The following is a 22482-nucleotide window of genomic DNA, read 5'->3' as shown; positions in this document are numbered from 1 at the left end:
TTGAGAGGCATCTCTTTCTAAATCAGCAAAAATTTTGAAAGTTGATGAAAAAAAGTAATATAAATAATATTAGTAGTAATAAAACGATCTGTAATTTTATCAAAGCCAGACAAAACAAGTTTCGCAGTTCATAAATATAATAAACAAGTTCGAGTTTATGATCGCCAACCCTACTCATAGGGGCACATCTAATGGATATTGTCGATATTGGCCCGCCGATGAGTGTGCAACTTTTCGACCACCCCTGATTGGACACAAGGGTCGACTAACGCGATGTTTTAATTAAACCCGCTGTTGTGTTTGTACTGAACATGGCCGCTCACGATTTCTGTTTGATAGAAAATATATAATGTATTGTTTATTTTTTTGTGATGATAGTTTTTGTTGGCGATTGTACTTAATGCGGTTTTAAGTAGGTAAAGATTGATTAGTTATAAATCTTTGTGTACAGTCCACCATGTTTTCTTCAATGTAAAACTCGTTTCAAAAACTAAAAAAAAACACCAAACTATCTGTAAATTAAACTATATTTCAATGGAAAATTAACACATAAAAAGTTTGTAAGCTCGTATAGTTTGTTATCTCGCTGTAAGTATAAGTATGTTAGAATAGTTTATGGTTGATTCAAACCCCCTTTTCCCCAGCCAACAATATGAACGTAGAACATCTACCAGTAAGACCTAGACTCAAGTTCCTTCAGAGTCCAGTAAGAACGCAAATCGTTCGTTCCCACGGGTGCAATGACCTGTACCGGGAACTATCCTCCGCGATCCGATCGGGAACCATCGGCAGGACTTTTGAAAACACTAACGATCGTCCAATTGGGTTGCGGCTTTCCAGTGATGTCGACACGGAAAAGACGACTACCTATTTACTGTCGAATAAGTCGTGAATGTATAAAAATCTGAATGAGAATCTGAGAGCTTGTGACTCTTAACGTCTTTTTAGTAATATTGCAAAATAATATTTTGATAAGGGATTTGTTTAAACCAAAGATAAAATTAACAACATAAACTTCGACAGAAATATCATGACATGTCAACACATGCTTGAATTGCATTCAGATTAAACGTGATATTTTATACGAGAGTATTACCTGATTTTTGACGATAATTATGACACATTTCAGATTGGTATTCATTTTTTCCATCGTATTCCTCATACTAAAATACTCGTACCGTAAAATTTTCTTCGTCTTGTGTCGACAACAGTGGACAACGCCAAGATCGTGAGTCTCACAGCAGACGAAGCGTGCGTCACAGTTAGCAACGCTATCCGATACTTAACGTTTTTACAACAAATACTTCATTTGTATTGATTCCTTTAATAGTATTGCCTGCAATTTGCTGTTGTTACCCGATAATTTATAGAAACCATTGATTTTAAGTACAAGTTGTAACGGTATTTTTGGATTAAAAGGAGTCTATTGTTTGTGTTTTACTGAACAAACTATTGCCTATGTTTTGTGCATTTTTAATACATTTTACAATTTACAAATATTCTGTAAAATATGTCAGTACTTTAAATCTCTTTTTTATAGCATTAAATACGGTTTTAGTATAGTATATTCTTACATATCTAACTACTTGATTATGCAATATACCTAAGCGATGTTTTCATAGTGCAAATGAAAAAAAATTCTACCGACTTTCAATCAAAGGAAATACTTTCAAAAACGAACAATTTCACGAGTATCTAAAACGCTTAGTTATAACAAACGTACAAACGGTCACTATATTAGCTGTGTTTAATTCAGCGCCGCATGTCTTTGACTGGGGGCTAATTAGTGAGCACTGTATGGAGCTTTGTATGTGTTTACTTATATGTAAAGGGTTTGTTCAATATTGGCCTTTATGGGAAGTTATGTCTGCCGATATCTAGTAATAGGAGTATGGCTTGATAATTGCATGATAGATAAGGAATTCGTAAGTGTGTTTTAACTATAGATGAAAGAAACCTAGAGTTTTCGGAGCTTATATTATTATGACCACTACCTATGGTTTCACCTGTTCCACACATGCATTCTGATATATAGGCTATATAATTTCCAAGTTTCATCAAAACGCGTCCAGTGTGTTTAGCATGAAAAAGTAACAAACATACGTGAATGCCTATATACATCCTTATAACATTCGCATTAATTAAATTACCTCTAATAGAATTATTGGCAAGCACCCCTTTGACTTAATCATCACCTAAACCACTGGATTGAAACCACTCAATTTTATTAGAAACTGATAACTACTCCTATAATGAGATACTTAGCTTTTCTTCATAAAACTTAAAATCCACATTACTACACTACAATACTGCCGTGCTACCGAAAAAGGGCACAACTAAAATTTTTTGTCAAAATGAGTTATATACATATTCGGAATCAGGAAAAAAAGGCCTATCTGCCTGATTTTTTGTGGATTTTTAGCTGCAAAATAAACAGAGATAGCATAAGCTTAAAGGGCACAACTACATCACTTTTTAAGTTTTATTACAATAAAAAGGCATATTGTATGATGTGACTTTTATTTTACCTTTTTACTATCGATATATTTAATGGAACGAACATTTTGGCAATTAATGTAGAAAGAAAAGTCACAACTGGCAGTTATGCCCTTTCTATTTACCCCTACGCTAATAAATGTTATATAAAAAGGCACATAGGCGTTATGAACTCATTGTAATATTTTCTGCACCTATATATTCATTTAAAAAAATTACAATGAAAAGACACAATTAAGAAAATATGCCTATTCATCGTAATTTTTACTAAAAATTTAACATTGAAAAGGCATATTTGGTTACATGTGCCTTTTCAACATAATATTGCTCCTTTCTTGATATTTTTTATGTTAAGTTAAAAAGAATTATGCTAATTATTAAATATATCCATTTAAATTAAAATATAATATTGCTATCGTTGTGTACATACCAAAAAAACACATTTTTTTTCATTTTAACAATTTCGAAAAACACATTTTAAACATGTTTTTTTTTTAACAAAATTCAAAAAATATTTTAAACTCGATTTTCTCAACATTTGTAAAATGTTAGTTGTGCCTTTCTTAATAACGACGGCAGAATATTACTCATTCACTCTTCTAACCACTACAAACTTCAACACGTTTTACACTTACGTGCACTCATTCTGAGTACTACAATTACTAACAGGATATCATATTACAACAGTTTGCACGAAACCGGGAACACCTTTTGTCTAACTTCTAATTGAACATGGCACGATGATAGGATAATATGCGAGCTGTGATGAATTGCATTTTGGGTGTAACGTTGAAAATAATTGGGTTTGACTACGGTTAACCATAGTAGTGGATATTACAATTTGGTGGCTGTCAAAGTTCATTAATGAATTTCGAAGAAACATGAGATATAGCCATAATTGTACGCCTTTGAATCCCTTTTGAGATTTAATATTAATGTATCATTTAAGCTGTCCAAAACTACTTAAAAAATAAAGGCTATCATAACCTAAAAATAAACTAACCCACAAAATATCGCATTACACAAACTACCAACAAGTAAATAAACCCACTCCTAATACGATTAAATAAAAAATCATATTACACGCTCGGCCAAAATTACCGGGACACACTTAAAGATAATCCGATTTCAGTAAACCGTCACAAGTTGAGCTTGTTAATCGCTCAAACTATTACAAGTCGGGAGCGAAGAAAGTATACACAAAACTGTGTCCAGGGAAATTCGTTAAAAGAAAAAAGTCTCGTTAGAAACGTCCAAGGAGCAGTAACGAGGGTATCTAGTTGAAAACTTTCGCATCGTTACCGCTACTACGGTGAGATAAGGGAAAAATCTTACTGTGGCGTTTACACTGGCGGTCATGTTAAGTGGTGATTTTTTTTCGGGAGTTTAATGAGTGGGTTTTTGAATATTATGTTTTTGAACCAGTTTTTGAATATTGAAAAGGTTTTTCATCGTCTTTAAGGTTGAAACATAATAATGGAGTACACTATGCATATTTCTATCAATTACTGCATAAAAACTTTGTCTCAAAAGTCATCTAATTCAAAGAAAAAAATCTTTTGAATAATTTGAAAATTTTCTTACTTTCAAGCTATAGGTGTAGAATAATTATGACCATAAAAATATCTTCTTGATTCAATGTTTACAACAAGAAAAACCCATCTCAAAAAAAAAATAAACCTGAAACCTGTACAAAACTTTTTCCTCTACAAAACCATCCTCATTTAAAGTTGTTGCTACATTTTATCGGCTTGCAGTGTACCGCAAAACTTGCTACGTATGCCGTTCTCATAGAAAGCAAGCCTAATTACCTACGGCCGAGTTCCCTCCTTTTCTATTTTTGTTTTAATTGCAACCGTAGTTTTTTCTTTCAGTTCTTTCTGCAAAATTTTGTACTGTAGCACGCGATATTCAGGTTAATATTCGTGGTTATTGTTTTTTTTTTTAATGTGGTACGTTTGGGTTTTTTGGTGGTGTTTAGTGGGGTATGTAGGATTGCTGTTTAGTGGGTTGTATTTTTAGAAATTTAGTTTTTCTTAAGGATTGGATATGTAATTTTAATAATATTACCCGTAGGTGGTACTGTCGAGTGTTGTTGCTGATATGCTGAGCATAGAGTACAAATTGAAAAAAAAAAAATCTTTTGTGTTTTTGTTAGCTTATTCAGGCTTATTTCATTCTAAAAGTACCATCATTTGCATCAGGAATGCAATCAATATTATCTTTGCTTTTTTCCAAAAACAATTGAATTGTAGTCAATGCAGGCGCTCCGGAACAATCGAGAGTTACCTAAAAATAAACAAAGGGGTGGAATTAATTTCCCATAATGAAGCAGTTTGTTCACCTACACACGTTAATATGCAAGAGAGGTTCACGGTCATGGTCGGTGCGTCCGTGCACCAACAAACATACCAAAGTGTAAGTAGAAGGTCAATTGTCTAGTTTTTTACACCAATTAAAATGAAATTGTCATTTCTTACTAATTTTCAAAAAGAAAAAATACACATAACATTAAACGGCTAACAACTTTGAAATCAGTTTTTTTTTTTTCAGTTTTTAAGGTACCCTGACGCCTCTGTCTGTCTGTTTACTATAACTTCAAAATTTGTAAGCATTTTCATGCAAAATTTTAAAAAATTTTTAGGTAAACATAATAATGTAGGCGCCACTGGTATCCATATACAAAAAGGTAAACATTTATAGAAAACATTATTAAAATCTGTTCTAATTTAAACTTCTATTTTTTTTGTATAATGACAATGTGCGCACGCGCATCGGAAGTGTCGACATTCCTCACTGACGCGTGCCTGAATAAATTAGATTTAAATTAAAACAAATTATTTTATTCAATGCTTGTTATACAAATGTAATACCTTATTAGTATGCCCCTTTAATTGATAGAAAGAAGTTTTTGAATTAAATTGAAACATTACGTACCTACATTAATGATGTGCGAATAAAGAGAACACATTCTTTTGTTCGTTTGTACCCTAGTTCTTTGAACTATGTACTGAACTATTTTAAAAAATATTTCACTGTTAGGAAACTGCTTTATCCTCTGGTGACATGCGCCATATTTTATTTGGATACGCTTAGTATTTTCCACGAGACGCGAATGAAACCGCAGAAAACAGCTTGTAAACCACAAAGGCGATGATTAATTTATGAGTACGGAAACAAGCAGGCTTTTAAGGACCATAGTCGACAACCCAACTCAGTCATTCCTTTGGAAAATCCGGGATTCTAAAGGGGCTTATTGGTAAGAAGACTAAAAACCATAACACCTCATAAATAAACCCACCTGTGCCCCTATAACCACCCACATATAATTTCAAGGAACACAACATCCATCGCAAATGTTCAGGAAATACGCTTCGGTGGGCAGCACGTGCTGCGCGGGCGCCCCGGTCAAACGCCCATTGTTCAACATTGTTCTATATGGTGAGGTTTTGTATAGATGGAGTTGATGTGCTATGGCGAAGCGATATTTTTTCTTTAAATTATTTTTAATATTATGTTATTTTTCGAGTACGATATGCTCAAAGGAATTTATTTATTTATGTGACATACCTATTTTATTAAAAAAAAAAAAAACTACTTCGCCGGGTGTACTTTATTGTATTGCACACGTAAAAATAATTTTTAATCACTTAGCTACTGTTAACAAATCCAAAATTCTAACAGCGGTTGCGACCACTTACGACGACTTACTGTCAAATTAAACATCAAAAGATCCAAATACCACCTGACCCAGGAAAGAAAACTAACATATCCAAAACTACATGTGTTATGTAGTTCCCACATACCGTGAAATCTCTGGAAATACTCGACCTATTCCACATTTTTCACTAATTAGAGGCCACATTACTCCTGGCTTTTAGTATTTTTAAAGCTCTTCTATACATAAAACCCAAGCGAGGCCGTATGCAGAGCCTTGTATCTTACATAATTTAAACCTTTTACACCGCACTTAGTTACATAATTGCTCACGTCTTTCCAATAAATAATTTTGTCGCGTGATATATTTTCATAGCTTTACCGTTCAAGTAGGACATAGAATTAAAATATACGCTTCGTTGGTTTGTGTTGATCGTAAGAAGACATATTGCTTTCATTAATATGGCCTGTTGAAAAATGTAAGTGAATTTATTTCTTATCTATACGGTTCTTGCGTATGGGGTTGAAATTGAGGTGTTAAAATTAATTATTAGATACTGAGGTAAATATTCTGGACAGTGCGGAAATAGGAGAGGAAAAATATTGCAAATTATGTATGATAGTATTCGGTAATAAAATTATGAAGAACGACTGCTGTTTCTAAGGTGATTATTAACTTTGCCTTATTATAAGGGTCCTCAAAAAACTTTGTAAACGATTTTGTTACTATTTATTAATACAGCAAAAATTTTGATAACAAAGTTTGCGACTGCCTTTTCATCACAAAAAAAATCCAATACCCAATTTCGTACCACAAATATGTAGATAGGCGGAACGACTGTAACAGAAAACTAGATAGGCTACCACTATCAATTCCGGACTACAAAAAGAGTGGTCGAAAAAACTAATGAAAAATCCTTTCATCTGTTCGCCAGTAGCGATGGTTGTGGTCAGGAAATGAAGACCGCAAACTTTGCCCCAATTTGTTGTACGAATGGGAATAGTGATGTACGCTGCACGGTGATAAACGGGATTGCGACCGCGGGAACGGGAATGGGATTTTTGGTTTTGTTAGTTTTTTTTATTGGTAGGTCTTGTTTTCATACTCATTAAAATAAGTTGTCAAAAAAAATTGAAAAGATCAAAGCCAACTTTGAATCGATTTCGTAAGAACAAGAATAGTATCTAAGTGAGAATCTACATATAATTTCATAATTATGTTGGTAAAAGTATCTTTCAGTAATCAGCTTACAAAACTAGATAAGAAAGTAACACACAATCCATCCAAACTCCTCAAATTGAAAACTTTCTCAGAATCCCGGGGTACGCGCATCACTAGTAAAGGCCACTGTCCACAGTTGGAAGTTGTCCCCTTGGAGGAAATTAACCAGAGGCCGGGATATTTTCGTGGCCCGTCTTTATTTCTTCTCTGTTTTATGTAAGTCCGCGTTATTTTGTCTTACACACAATGATATCTTGATTACGTAAGAGATACAGATAGAACTAAGAATGTGTAGATAGTTTTAAGGGTTCTCGTAGGTATAGGATTTTTTTCTTCTACTTGCTTTGCTTAATTGTTTCAAAGTGTTGTTATTTTAATAGTGTCAATATGTTTGGACCAACATGTTGATAAACATAAAATATGTTTTTTTTTTTATAAAACCTAGTTTACAGTCATATTCGGATGCAAGCTTCGCATGCCGGTTACAGAAACAAGTTTTACTATCAATGGAATTCCGAAGCTTCCGAAACATATTAAAATTGCTAAAAAAATCATTCAACCCTTATTAAAAACTTCAAAGCATTTAAAAAACTAGCAACTATCACCATGTGAGGGGTCACCCCATACATCCCTTCGGTAACACTACACCACTCTAGTGGAGAATTACCATCGTTAAGGCATGTGCATTGTGCACCGGTGCGTGAACTAGATAATTGGGCACAGTCATACGGCATCAGCATCGAGTGTCCTCCCTGATGGACATATGGGTCACTCTGGAGTAGCTAATATGGGATGTCAATTTTTAAACAACTTGTTAGACAGCGTATTTGCCAACGATAGTATGAATAAACTGGCTATTTTCGCTGTTTCACGAATCCCAGGGGAATCACTTCACGTTCTCACATAAAAGCCTATTAATGTCTACGTGAATGAGTAAAGACAATAACCCATGCAAACTTTTACGTTTTAAATGTAAGTATAGTATTGACAAGATTTTATAGTCCCCAGCTTGCTCACTAGTTAAGTATTGTCTTATCTAGCATTCATCATACGTTTATAAACAGTGATTGTATTTTTCATTTCACAAGAAATCGCATTTATCTCTGGCACGATAGTTCGTTAGCCAGTTAGGAAGATACCAGCTAATTTTGAAAAGTGAATTTCCAGAAATTATCAAACTGAATTTCCAGGTGTTACGATGCTTGTTTGTTTTTCTGCGAATTGGGAAATGTGAATGCTTTATGAGAGTTTTCTGCGAATCGTAGTCAAAACTCCCACTCAGTATTATAGAACTGTCAAGTTAAATTGGTACGGCTGTCGCATAAAATATACAATCCATTATATTCTCAAGGTTTACCTAGAATTGAGTTATATTTTATGCCTATGAGGTAGTATGTCATTGTAAAGTTACGTATTGTAGAATTAGGAAATCTATCGTCGGATAACTTTTAACATTGGAAGTGAGAAGTGGTTACAGGAAGGGACTGCTGTGCACGGAATTGCGATGGTTCGATTCCCGGATGAAACCTCTGGAAATTAGTGGTTCTAACAAAACTAATGCTCAATGTGTTCACTGCATATCTTTCCCATTAACTTTCAAAGCAGTACATACAGACATACGCACACATGATTACGACTTAACATTAACGATGCTATCTCTATTTCCATGCGATAGTATCGGGTATGTACTGACAGCAAATAAAGCTAAACAACGTACAATTAATTTTTGTAATGTAAGCTGTCTATCATATAATTGTTTATATTTTGTAAATTGTGATGACACTACCATCACAAGTCATAATGAAGCTGCCATCGACAGTTTTGATGAAATTCATGGTAGACTAAGAAAACAATTACCAGGCAACACAATAATAGTAGAAAACACTTGTTATTCCGTCGTTTCTTCAAAACATTCTTGTAAATAATAACTATCAACAATAATTACTACGTGTACATCCCAATTTTCAAGCTCCATACTCAACAAAAACATAGACACATTTGGTCAGCTGGCAAACCATACAAGGCTATGCAGGCAGGCATAGTCCGTCCACAATCCGTACATTGGTTACCGCGGCTCATATTGAAATTACGCACGTAATCCGCCCGTGGCGGTCGCATTTCACTTATTATTTGTACGTTATGACGTTTGGTTGTATTTACTAGTAATTCTGTGAGCTATATAGCTACAATACATATAAAGCTTTCGAAAAACCATCTCGTGAATACTTCTTGATTACATCAATATAAATATCATAAAGTTACAGAGCTTGTTTTAACGCACCGATCTTAGGACTACAAGATTCTTCGATTCTATTTCTCTTTCAGGGTTTATCAAGAAAATTATAAAATACTTTTTGTCTGAGTGCGCGGAATAGTTCCCACGGGATGCGGGTCTTTAATAGCCCAATTCACAGTCCAAAGAAGAATAAGAACTATATTTCGTTTCCCCGAAAATGCCACACATTACAAACCAACATTAAAAAACCCAACCATGCCCAAACGAAGCGAATTAAAAAAGGCACCCTCTCAAAATTCGCAATTAGTTATACAAAACTGTTCGTCGTCGTCCCTAACTGACGGTTAGCCGTAGATGACCGACCGGTGACTTGCACGTGAACTCATTACTAAATGAATGTTACGCCGAGTTAAATTCGGATAATGAATGGACCTCCTTATCTGGGCTTTCAGATATGAGGGTAGGATGTCTACTTAATTATGTGGAAAGAAAGTCTCTGTATGTGGAGTTCAGAGAATTTTAATGTTTTGAGATAATGATGTGATTAATTGTAGGTAAGGTTTTCTATTGTGTTCCATGTTTTATCTCGAGAAATTCCTATCTTGGAGTAATTTTTATTTTTGCGTCCTGAAGTTGACAAAGGAAGTACATTCAGGCTCATCTTTAGCTTGTATTTTTCACTTGGATTGTTTATTAAATTCAAATAGCATATGGTTTTTCTTTAATCATAGAATTTTCCAATGAAACAGTTGCATGACAAAAAATACACCAACGTTATTTCCACCGAAAAATCTCGCATTCCGCCATACCTTTCCTAACAAACAGCATGCACTATTTACAACATGGGAGCTCACTAACTACGTTACGTTTCACGTCAAAGTAACAACCTAACACAATCCAATGAACCAGGCCAAATTACGCTACCAGAATATGTTGACTCGGCAAAAAAAGCGCCGTAGACCAACCAGGGTAACTTGACCTCTGGGTTGTTAGCTACAGGTGAAAAACTCGGGGTCATGTATGAGTGGTCATGTGACAGGGAGGCATTTGGTAACAATATCGCAATTTATCAAACGAGGCACATTGTTGCGCCCCTCTCGGAGCTGAGCAACCTGTCTGCCTGTTTCGTCACGCTAAATGTATGATTCAGAAGGATGGCAGCTAGCTTTCATTTGGAGTCCGTTGGTATTTTTAAACATGGCAGATTGTTCGTACATTGTCTGTGTCTTTCTCTAGTTTTGGAGGCGGGTTATTTTACTATTTGTGGAGACCAATCAAATGAACTGATGTAAACTGTATAGCTATTGTATAACGTGTATTGTGTCAATAAACTTATTTTTTTTATTATTACCACGAAGATTTTGTTTTTATTGTTTAATTTTATTATTTTATTGTTATAATTTTCAATTTTATTTTGTGTAAATATGTATCTTGTGTTTTTACTACCCGAATGTGTTTAATTTTGTAAGAAATAATACAAGTGCCTCACTAACGCATTGGATTGTATATCTGTAATGTTAGTGATAAGGTTGAAGAATAAATAAATAAATAAAGATTTTCTTAATTTCTTATAAAGATACATTTAATCGATGAAATAAAAGGATATGATAACCATGAGTTCATGATAAAATGCGTGATATTTCTTAAGTAATACATAGAAGTGGAACTACTGTATCTCAATTTTCATGCAAGTACATTCATCTACATACAAACATCTGTACAGGGTCGGATATGCGTAAGATTTTTTTGCAAGTAATAATATTTTTTTTCTCGAGTTCAGATTTATTCGGCCTGCCTCCTTTATGCCTTATAAATTCATGGTAAAACCCTCCAGGTTTTCCTTTAATTTTATTGTGGCATAAAATTATTTCTTTGTGGTACGATTTATTTTTGTTTCTTTTTTTGTAAACGCTTTTAAATTTTAAATTAGAGGAGCTTATATGAAGATGCAACGTAGGCAATAACAGTAGATTCGAAATTGAATCCTGAGGGGACTTTGCTTTAATTACACAATAATTGGCAGATCGGTAATTACCACGCAATATTATTAGTGTTGATAGACGCTGTCCATCCGACTGTGAAAATCAACAATTAATCCAATTATGCCCTTGGGGTGATGAGAAGACGTTTGTTGGTAGATCAGATGTCCAAATTATAATAGGATATTGTAAATAAACATGCCATTTTGTACGATTCATTAAAGTGTATTTTGATCTGTTTTTGATTAGGTTAATAAAGTCCAAAATAAATATATAAATTATTTTGAACGGCAAGACCTGCTTTGGCTGTTTTTGATCAATATAAAGATTCTCCAATTTATCAGTTGATTGAAAAGCAATAACATCGTAAGTGAGAGAATTAAGAGGAGCAAAAATCTGATCCTCACTTTCCCAACTACACAGTCAAAGTCCCTCTCTGTACTGACCAAATGCAGAGCAGGTGATGTTTTTATTTAAAAAATTCGTCAGCGCCACGCTCCAATCGAAATTAAGTTCAGCTTGTTTGCCCCCAAACTACTTGTTTTTTAACAAAAGACCCACAGATTGAAGTCATTTTGAGTTTAATTAAATGTTTCAGCGAAATGTTGAGGTGCAACCCGCTATTTGTTTTGTTTTTCATAGCGTCATCCCGAGAGAATTAGTATGTACATAGTGCTAATAAGTTGGGTTTTTGGTAAAGTAAATAGGAGCTGGATTTTCATTGCGATTTGCAGAAGAATAAACAGCATTTTGTTACATTCATTTTATTCCTAGAATACTGTAGATAAATATTTTTATTCATAAAGTTTTTTTTTTTTTTCAATTATCACACAAAACTAATAGTATGTATTAAATGTGATTTTTGTAGTATATCTTGCATGTATGTCAGAAGATCATTACTTGATATTGACCACTATTTCTATCTGAATAATTATAGCTAGAATCTCATAATAAATAAACAAACACCTATTGTTCCTTTCTTTCCTTTCCTTTCCTTTATCCTTCAATATCAGCCTATCCTTATTATATCAATGTGTATTAAGACACGTATATAATATCTGTCTATCTGGCTTGGCGCCAACGCCTTTAGTTTTCCCAATTTGGTGTAACCCCGACATTGCCTACGAAAATGATACCTAAATCCCTAGTCTGAACATAAGAAAACACAATTTTCACATTATTAAGATCGAAAATATTCCGTTGTCTATTTTTCGTCCTCTACACGTGTCGTCGACGTAAATATATTATAGGTTTTCATTTGGGACATTGTTTGGGTGTGAAAGAGTTCAAGGACCTGCGGAAGCCTATGAGATCGGTATTTTTTTACATGTTGCGTAGCCTTTGTTCCTCGTGAATTTTATTTTCCATTTTATAATTTTCGATACCAACAATTTTTCATTTATTTATACTGCTTTTAACGTAAAAAAATCAGCAATATAGGTAGCATATTTTTACATTTCTAGAATAGAACGCCTGCTTAATTTTATTCTTCCCACAGCATCTTCAGTGCTCCACCATGATAAAGATGTCGAAGCACGGAACGGTTGTGAACGCTCTAATTCGCAACGTCCACAAATTGCAAGCCTTTCTAAATTACGGAAGACTGTTCGTCACGAGATCGCTAAGCACAAATGAGTGCGATCTACAACCGTCCGTCGATCGGGTCATCAAACTTTCCCACTACTAAACCCCACGGAAACCCATCCAATTACAAACGAATCGAACGTTAATTTAGCTCGATCGTGGCCCGAACCTTTCAAACGCACTTCATTAGACGCAGTACAAAAGCGGAGCCGATCAAGAAAAAAATAACAAACAAATTAGTACCACGGAACAAATAAGAAACGAGAGACAATATTACAAAAGAAAAGAATGGAGACGAGGTTTCAATAATAAATTATCAAAGGGAGGAGGGGGCGCCTAGGGACGACACCTCCCGGCGTCTTCCTTATTGTCTGTACTCGACTTTATGATGGGGTGTAAGTTACGAGCAATGGAAAAGCGAAAATAACTCTTTTTGTCTTTTTAACAAGTAGCGAATAATATAATAAACGGTAAAATCACAATTAAGGTATTAGACCTATACGGATATTTCACGACCTTAAGGCACTATTCTACGCCGTTGCTGAAAGAATTGTATACCAACCTGATTATCTCAAGGATGCTCCCAGTCTTATACTCAACTATTAAAATCGCTTCAATCGGCATCGATTTGAACCAACGTCAGCGTTTAACTTGTACCAACTGTAAGTACGCGTTCACGTAGAACTTTTGTGATACAAAATTAGCGTTAGAAATAAAACAAAGAAATCGCCGAAGGGGATTCAAACAGGGTCGTTTTAATCAGCATCATGTGCGTCACTGGTTCACAATGATTTGAAATTTTGAACACAAGTGGATGATGGGCTAACTTTTATAATTCAAAATGAAAGGTTTCTAACTTTGAGTATTGTTCTTGAACATTTTGGTGGACTTCTGGCGATGAATGGTATGGAACGTTGTATAAGGTTTTAAGATGTGTTGCTTTAAACAGAGTTGTACCTTAATCTGAATTATTTCGAGCATTTAAAAATATAGAAACATTTGAAATCAATGAAAATTAAGAAAGTATGAATGAAAATGCTGCACCGATGAAACTAAGTAAATAACTTCGAAATTATGAACACAAAAATCACAAGTAAAATAATTTGGAACGTCAAGAAGAACATAAAAACTTTAGCTCAGCAATAAATCTGTAAGCTGAGGGAAATCTGAAAACACGAAATGAATAAATCGTACACACAATTTTGATGGTAATGACAGCTTAAAACAAACGACTTGGAAAGTTCTCGAAGCCTCTGCTATCGACGTTCCGAAGTTGGGGACACAAGTTTATGATGAATAGACTTCCATTACTTGACTAACTGTTGCAAATAGTTGCTTTGTTCTGAATTGATTATCGTTAAATATAGTGGAGGAGAAAGTCTGAGATGAGACTGAGTTATTTCTAGTTAAAGATTTTCTTAAAAGTTTACTAGCAATCAGTGATGCGATACAAATTATTGAGTGCTTTTCGTGTTACTTAAATCTAACATTTAGAGAAGGCATGTTTTAAAAGGGTTGGCCAATCACAATATTTTACATTTTCAATATGAAATAGCTGACTGGCTAGAACTTATGTAACCTAAACAAATAGTTGCCTTTATCTACTATCATTCCAGTCTACATATTTAGAGGGAATTTTCTTTCGAAAACAAAAACAAATAATTTCAATATTCGCCGGGCATTCTCTATCATCGTTATTATATTTATTTGAAAATTTTCCGCATCCGAACGTCCGGTATGCCTGTTATTTAGCGCTGGCGTCTCGGCTCCTATTCGAAGGGGAAATATTTAATAAAAACCCGATTTTCTTTGAAACGCCCGCGATTTTAACGTGCCTCGCGCAAGTTATTGTTCATAATAGCTGATGGATTTATGTGAATTATTTTTTGGTGTAATTCCTTTAAAAATATATTGGGAATATCATATTGGCTTGTTTTGAAAAAAACTGTATCTACCTATTTTCAAAATTCCTGGCTACGAGGAATTCTCGTTTCTCGATCACCTACTAATACCGAACCAAATTTTCTCACGTAATCAATTCCTTAAGTTTGACGACGATCAAACACAAAAGCTGTTTAATCCAAAATCCTTTTGAGCACAACTCAAAGCCTAAACCATTTCCATTAACCGACACACTGGGAAACTTTATCGTTACATCTCATCTCAATATTGGTGCGTAGAGACAGGGTACGTGAGTTCGGGATAACAGTGATCAATACGAGACTTGCCTTGAAACAATGTAGGTACACACGTATGAGAGAAATATCGTAAGGGTCATGGTCGGCAGACGTTAGCAGGAGGGCTATACTATGTGTAGGGTTGATACTGATAGGCTTAAAATATTGGTAGCTGCGACGAATGTAAGAAGATGAAGAGAAAATGTTGTTTATGGGGTATGTCTAATCCTTAGTCGACGAAAACCACAAAAAGAAAAAGGTCTGAGATTAAATTAAAATTACAAAGCCTTTATATAAACGTTACGTTATACGTTATTTACGTTATATTACAAAAACCAGTTTCTAAAACTTATTCTGGAGAACTAATGGAGAAGAAATTCAGAAACAATTTTATGAAGGTCCAGCTTTCTACCAGAAAATAATTAAACATCCTCCCAAATTCCCTCATCACTCACACTTACCACAACAAACCACAGCTACCTTATTACTCACCTGTCCGAATCTCAAGACGCAGGTAAACCCCAAATTACTTTCGACAACCCTACCAGCCTGTCCTAAGGAGGGGACAATCGAAATCTGTGGGACGCTAGTGCCTTTTATCTGTAATGGAATAGACAGGAGCATCTAATGTCTGGACATGCGAGTTTAACTTAATGATTGGTTTAGTGGCCCTTCCGAAGCCCATTCGATGAGGGTATTCGGATATTTTTCCCTTACCCGGCTTTAAGGGGTTTGTTTTAAGTGGTGTACTCGTGTCTCTTGCGGATTTTCATTTGTTTTTTAATGTGATATTCATGTAGGGTTTTTGGTTCGTGTGTTTTGGGTATTGCTCTTAAATTGAATGTGGTACCGGTAGGGGTGTCAATAATTTTGAAATGCAAAAATTGTATTCAGGTAAATTGTGGAAAATAAAGTTTCCTTCTAAAGTTGTTGTTGACCATTATTTTCGTTTATTATAATGGAACAAAACTTCATAAGATACTTCCGCCTAAATATTACAGTCTTAATATCTCCAACAAAGTTTAGCATTGCGTTGCCGCTCACAATTTCTCCTGTTTCATTATTAAAATAATCCTTTTAAGCTTAAAATCCCCATTACACGAACTGGACTATCTGTGAGAATGTTCCAAGACATTTAATACATAATGTAGCATTTAAATGCTAATAAGAACTTGGGCTTGCCTCATATTTACGAATGCTGAGGCTAAGGGTCAGTAGACAGTAAATAAAAACACAAAGCCAGATCTGGAGTTTGAAAGAGAAAGTCGACTTATTTGCATAGATTAGTCTAGACTCTAGATGAAAGTATTGAAAGGATGATTTCTTGTCAGTTTTAGGATAAAAAATAAATTGACAAGACGAAATTGGATAACTAAATACGGGAGACCAGAATACTGAAGCCTTGAGGTCCTGTGTATTTTGAAAAATACTGTTTAGCTTTCTGTTATAAAGCTTTTCTACCCAAGTATTACTGACAGCGACACGCGCGATCCCCAATAGCCTGAATGAGTGGGCGCTTAAACCGGAATTCATTACACAAACAGAATTGACCCCTCACAGGTAAATTACAAACTTAATCAACATAACGAACCAAACAAGAATGACCTTTAAGCTTTACACAATAAAGGTTACACAGAATGTAACACAGAACCTTGTTTATGCGCTAATAGGGAAGGGAATAAATAATCTTAAACTCATCTAGTAAGTCGGCAAATTTAATTTCGACGCTTTTAATAGATCCCGTCTTTGAGAATTCGGGAAGATCGGCGTTTGAAAAATTAAACTGAATTTAGTTAAAATTGTTGTTTATATTGAGCTCATTTCGGATAACGAAGATGCCTATTTACGTTAAATTCAGAGTTGGAATTTTTGTGCACTGTTTTTGCTCAACATTTTAAAATGAAATTCTTTATTGATTGCTTATTTCATTTTTGTTAACATTCTTTCAAAAACGTTTTTGAACTTTGTCAAGAATTTCAATTTTAAGTAGCACCAATAAAAATAATATTCTTAACCGTTTCAAAAAGGCATCATTCAGCAATAACTCCTAAACCGAAACGAATAGTACAAGAAAAACTTAATAAATCCATTAACGAGAATTTACTGACATCGAAATACTAGTAACCCCTGAATTCACTAAATCACCAGTTTTCATTACTCTCCCCTACAATTTGCGGACCTACGATTTATTTATTTTCATAAATGTTCTAGGCATTGGCCGTTGATAGTACCCTTAAGAATTGCGTAATTTTATGATTCGTAAAACAAAGGTTTACAACAGAAGGCCATACCTATTATGACTCTCAAGGGTATAGTGAAACGGGGCTAAGAAAGCAGTATTAGGAGCAAAACACTGGATATAGATATTATGATAATACAAAACAAAATTGTGCCCTTAAAAATAAATGAGTTAACAATGATGTAACATTTCGATTTGATATTAAGGCTGTATTAATAAAACAACATTAAATAATTACTTGTAATAACAAAACTACAAAAGAACGGAAAACTTCACTTTTATCGAAAAGCTATTTCACCACTCTAGCAACGAGTTAATTAATACAAACATATCAATTAAACAATCTAAATGTTACGTGTTGCTGCAGGAATGAAAATAATCACGGTTTTTCCCCTTCGTTAATTAATCAAAACTAACGACTAGTTCATAAAACCCATAATAGTCACACGTATTATAAAGCAACGTCAGGATTTTTTGTCAAACGTTATAAAATATTCTGAATGATAAAATGAATTTGAACCAATCAAATCGCTCCAACTCATTGCTCCAGGCATGATTTATTCGAATGAGTATCGTTCTAGAACATCGCCATAAAATATTCGAAATTGAAAATTATATATTCCAAAATCAAATCCCTGAGGGAGTATTTTCTCACAGTCTCTTGATAGACGCTCTTCTTCATTCGAACAATAGCACGCTAGACAAAAGGTGTATATTAAGACACTGGTCACGTAAAACTCGTTGCGAGTGGCTCGCTCTGCACGATATTAGGGAAAGGGGCGCTTTTTTAACTTATTATTGCCCCCAAAAACCCATTTTGTCTTCGCCAGTAATAAAATAAGGCCTTTTATGGACGAATTATGTGACGTTTATTAGACTGTTTGGGTACCAGTTAAAGCCTTGCATCCGATTAATGTGATATCAGAACTGCGTGCAGGAACAAAAAATATCAGTTGGAAAATGCTACGTTTATGGGGGTAGTATACAAAAAACACGCCATAACACGGAAGAGGGAAATGGTCGCGTTTGCAATGACCGCACACTTATTTCCTTTCAGCCGAGCGAGACTTGGTAACGGTATGAATAAACGGCGGGCGGAAGAAAATGTAGGGGAAAAAGCGTGTGGTGTGAATCGTATTGATTAATATCTGTATTGAATGAGAGGGCACGTGTTACTGAGAGATATATTGATAATGAAGAATGATAAGAAGATTCAGATTCTGATATTACTGCAGAAAACTCAATCGATGCTACGTGGAGTATGGAAATAAATCGACATAAAATTACATATTAAGGAGAAAATCCACCATCAAAAAACATGGCAGTGTAGGTGCGTAGAGCGATCTCGTTACGTCTCCGGAAATTAATGTTTCCTACCGATAGCTTCGCGAAATATTCACATAAATTATCTGCTCAGGTACTCCACCGCGTTGAATATGATAAACGATTAGTGAACCAGTTTTTGCGACGCCTTAATATATGGAACGATGCGCACTTACGGGTTACGTGAGGACCTAGATCGTCGGAGTAATTTGAATAGAGAGTTGATCGATTGGTTTTCCTCTAGGCATAGTTTTTCTCTATAAATTACAATATTCAGATAGGCAGTTTTACTATTGAATACTTCTGTTTGTACATTGAGGCGTACAGTTGTAATAGTTCTACCAGTCAAATCTATCAAAGATCTACAAACGAACGTCGGAACTAACTAACAAAGGCACAATAATACTACCAAAATTGTAAACTTAACCTGTCACACTATTATTACAACCTTTAACATTAATTGGAATGACTTTCGTGAAAAACCTTCGTCATGTATAAATACTTCACAGGTAATTGTCAATTATAATCCGCATTGGCCACAGCAAGCGGCCCTGTGGGAGACCGGTGTAATCGTTAGGTAAAACAAGCTTATTGCTTGTCATGTTACATTTATTAATTAATTAATTTTTAGCTCGCTACTTCGTTTACATAAATCTTTAGCTGTTTTGTGTGAAGATTTTTCAGTTATCAGTGCTTTATTTTACACGTTTTTATAGATCCTGTTTAATTATTTTCAGTAGCACTGTTCTGTATGTTTCCATTTTTTTAATTTTTATGGTTTTAATACAGCAAAAGCTACACCATTATGATAAAAATTACACATTCCTCTTAGACCCAATTTTATCACAAGCTCACATAAAAATCACGTAAATCATTCAAACATGTGATAAGCCGTTCCATTCATTACCTCTGGAACTCAATTGATACAATAAATCATTCGAGATTGCTGGTCCCACTAACCTTACTTAAGACGTATGTTCAATAGGCGTACCTGAACAAACAGATAGGTGGCCGTATAAAAAGAACCATAATCCGCTTTCAAAGAAAAGCTTTTAGACTTTATCGTTCCAAATTTACATGTCAATGTAGCTTTATAGACCTTACGAAGGCGTGAACCGAACCTCTTTCGAGTAGACCTTGATGGTGGGGTCGATGAAAATTTTACATTTGTACCCACTTTTATGACTTGTGATGTTAAATTCAGCTATTATGATAGTAAATTTTTTTATGCAGGTTTTACTGTCTGCGGCAGAGCTGGTAATGTATTTAGTAGTTTATGTTATATGCATGCTTAAACTAATGCAGGTTTTAGCTGGGGAATATTGCCAAAACTACTTTATAATTTACTGTATATGTTATGGACCATGTGATTAATTCGGGCATTATAAATAATGCCCGAGCATTATGAATAATGTCTAGCTTTATCGGGCCAAGTGATTAATAACTATCTTAACTTCATTATTTATCACATTGCACGGGCATTATTATATTGCTACATGACAGTTGGGCAATTTGATAATAAAGCAAAAAATTGAAGTTAGTGACGAAACCGTATCCCACGTAACGGTTGCCCGGGTAACTGGGTTGAGGAGGTCAGATAGGCAGTCGCTCCTTGTAAAGCACTGGTACTCAGCTGTATCCGGTTAGACTGGAAGCCGACCCCAACATAGTTTGGGAAAAAGGCTCGGAGGATGATGTGACAAAAACGTATCGCTGCAAAACCGACTCCACGTAGTCTTGTCTGTCCTACCCCTAGAGTGCAATTCAAAACCGCGTAAGTGTGGAGGGGCGAGGCGGCCTGCGAGCTGAGGCGCAGTTAGTTTTGAGAGCGTGAAAAGCATCTGCGACGATAAGCTCGCATGGGACCGCCGGAGCCCCGCAGCACCGGAGCCGTGACAGAAGCCATGCTTGCTGCATGTTGCTTGCTTACATTTTAAACGTACTGAGTTAAAAAATTAGAAGCTAAATAAATAAATTTTATGATGTCATTTAATAGTATTTTAGAAGTTTACTGTTAGAATGCATGCTACAAATTTAGATGCTAAAAAATAACCATCATGCGGAGTTGTATTTAGAGTGGTTTACTTAGAAGATAACGAGTGGCTGAGATAGTATTATTTAGATGCTCGTTAATTGTGGCTGACTTAGTAATTAAGAAGACAACATACATTATTCGGGGCGAATAATTATATTAAAAAGGAGCCTGTTTAATAAGCACCGTTTAAATATGACTTTCCTTAACTTTTAAATGCAAAAACTAGTGGATTTTTAAGGCAGAAGTCCTTCATAATTAATCCAAATCATGAGGCTGATTATTTAAATAGTTTAATATTTAGTTTATTTTAAATTAAATGGCAATAACAATAAAAAATTGAATATAAATATGTTATTACTTTGCTTGTATTACTTTGCCCAAAAGGGCACGGGCAATATGTATAGTGCCCGGTCAATTTGATTATTTGAATAATTATTATCAAATTGCACTCTCGTATTGGGCATTTTTTATAATGACCGGGCATTATGTATACTGCTCAATTTATCACTTGGTCCATAACATATACAATGGACGTCACGGTCTTGACACAATTTTTGAAGTAAGATCTTAAAAACTGCAGTTCTAAAAAAAATTCAAAGTCCTTTCCTGGTCATGAAGGAAGATTGACATTCCTATGTCCTATGCAAAATAAAACTACCAAAAAACTAAAACGCTACATAAAATATAAAGCCAGTCTACAAACATCTCCCACAGTAAATATTTCAAAAGGTTAATATAAAACAAGTGTAAGCTTGTCATTCAACAATGTTTTCTCGTACTCAGCGTCAACAATGTAATTAGACTATTTGGCTTGAGACTGCTTTAGCCGAGCGGAACCGCGCTGAAAGCATTAGCACTGAGCTCCATGTTACAACAAAGAGCTCTAACGACTCCAAGCACAATATACTACAGCCTCGCACAGGATTCTCAAAATTAAACAATCAGCCCCCACACAAACACATCAAGGAAAAAGAAAAACAATTTTTCTCTCTCCTCAAAACGAATTGATTTATTGATATATAAAATACGGAGAACGAATGACAGTAGACGAAATAAGAAATAATCATTGAAAAGCAAAGTTGTGAGGTCTTCGACGAAATAAGGCTCTTTACAGATATTACCGAAACGAAAAACGATGAAAAAAATATCGCATCGACAAATATGCGAGACGGTATAAAAATGAATAATCGGGCATAACGAGAGCTTTCGTACATTTATTCGTCTGTTTATTCAGTTTGGCGCTGGGGCTGCCAAGTTGCCAATAAAAACATTTTCATAGCTCGCATTAAAACACTGGCGAAAGTGAACGCCCTCAAATAATCAATACAGAAACCCTCCATGGCGGGAGTCGGCGGGCGCAGGTACGCGCCGCCCGCGCCCCGCGACCGCCCCTCCGACGCCCCGCAGCCGCCCCGCCGGTTCCGCGGTCATAGAATAGACAGACAGACGACTGTGCACTAGTTCGGACGTCAATATTTTATGGCGGGCGATGGCGTGGGCATTACCGCACAGGTGCTAAAACGGCAACTTCGTT

At 35.1% G+C, this 22482-nt stretch overlaps 1 protein-coding gene across 1 annotated transcript in view; it reads right to left on the bottom strand.

Annotated features, from left to right (window-relative positions):
* LOC124636594 (acyl-CoA:lysophosphatidylglycerol acyltransferase 1) overlaps positions 1-22482 on the bottom strand; it is a 267980-nt gene that overhangs the window by 8136 nt on the left and 237362 nt on the right. The window lies entirely within an intron of this gene.

The sequence above is a fragment of the Helicoverpa zea genome, chromosome 14 (genome assembly GCF_022581195.2).
Source record: "Helicoverpa zea isolate HzStark_Cry1AcR chromosome 14, ilHelZeax1.1, whole genome shotgun sequence".
In the NCBI taxonomy this organism is placed as follows: Eukaryota; Metazoa; Arthropoda; class Insecta; order Lepidoptera; family Noctuidae; genus Helicoverpa; species Helicoverpa zea.
Note: the sequence above shows the minus strand (reverse complement) of the source record. Positions and strands in the feature narration are given on the sequence as shown.